The sequence below is a fragment of the Mandrillus leucophaeus genome, unplaced genomic scaffold (assembly GCF_000951045.1).
Source record: "Mandrillus leucophaeus isolate KB7577 unplaced genomic scaffold, Mleu.le_1.0 Scaffold237, whole genome shotgun sequence".
Classification (NCBI taxonomy): Eukaryota; Metazoa; Chordata; class Mammalia; order Primates; family Cercopithecidae; genus Mandrillus; species Mandrillus leucophaeus.
This window is the reverse complement of record NW_012102443.1, coordinates 952799-954182: the sequence shown is the minus strand read 5'-3', so window position 1 is coordinate 954182 and position 1384 is coordinate 952799.

The window sequence follows — 1384 nt, the reverse complement described above, 5'->3', positions numbered from 1 at the left end:
TAGCCCCCTCACAACCTGTGCCTGTTTCCTGCTGAGACCCTCACTGGCATGGGCTTAGTGAATACACGTAGAGCAGGCAGGCAGGCCCAGTGGCTTGCATTTCCAGGGAGCCCAGAGCAACAGCCCCTGCAGGTGCTCCAGAGGCAGAGGGCGACCCGACACCACCCGGACAGGAAGCAGGCTCTGTGTGGAGGGAACACTCAAAGAAGAGGCGCCAAGGCAGCCCAGTCCCCAGTGTGGACCTGAATGTCTCAGGGGTTGGGGATGATGAGTGTCTGTGTCTGGGTGCAGGTTGCGGAGGGACAGTGCAGGCCGTTCTGGGGACGGGCCAGGGAGACCACAGGAAGAGCCTGCACACCTTGCTCTCAGAGGCAGGGCCCCGGGGCGGGAGCTGCCTTGAAGAGGAGACCAGTTCCCGGAGTGCTTGCTGCTCAGTTGAATCCATGTGTGCTCAGGAGAGCACTGACAGGAAATGAGTGCTCTCCGGTGCGGGACAGCTGCTCCCTGCCTGGAAGAGGGTGCCCTGTGTGCCCAGAGCCTGAGCCCTCCCTTCACTGGTGGGAGCTTCCCCGGAGCTGAGCCCAGAGAACAGACCCTGCCGGGCGTAATCTTGGATCAGATGCCAGGGAGCTAAGGACGGTGACACCCCCACATGGGCCTGCTGTGCAGGGCGAAGGCAGACGGCAGCCTGGGGGTCTCTCCTCCCCTGCCAACCTCTGTTCTGTGCCCTGGCGGTAACTTACAGACCCTTGCCGGGCTGCCCTCCAACTTCCTGAGGATTTGGTCATGGAAAACTGTGTGGGGAGTCTGGAGCCAAGAAGAGGGAGGTCGGAGGTCAAAGGTCAGAGGATTTATCCTTGACTCCTGAGGCTTTGAGCTGACCACAGCCCCTCCAGGCAGCCCGCTCCTCCCTCCCTCCCCTGGGGCCTCTGTGTCCTCATCATCCCCTCAGCCTGGCCCACTTTTCTGGGAGTCTCCCCAGGAAGGACAGAACAGAAAGTGTGGTGAGGGAGGGTCCAGCCACCCCAGCCTCCCTGGGTCTCTGCTGCCTGTCCCCCCCACCTTCCTTTCTCTTCAACTCCACAGGATGCTTTTCTCCAACCATTTATCTCTCTTTCCCATCTCTTCTGTCTCTCACTCTCTTTTCTTTGTGTCTCTGTTTCTCTTTGCTCCCTGCATCAGCTTCCTGTGGCTGTCTGTCCGGGGACACCTGTGACCGGGGACACCTGTGCCCGGGGACACCTGTGACCGGGGACACCTGTGACCTGTGATCAGGCACACTTGTGCCTGGGGACACCTGTGACCAGAACACCTGTGCCTGGGGACACCTGTGACTGGGGACACCTATGACTGGGGACACCTGTGACCAGGGATGTGTCCAGGG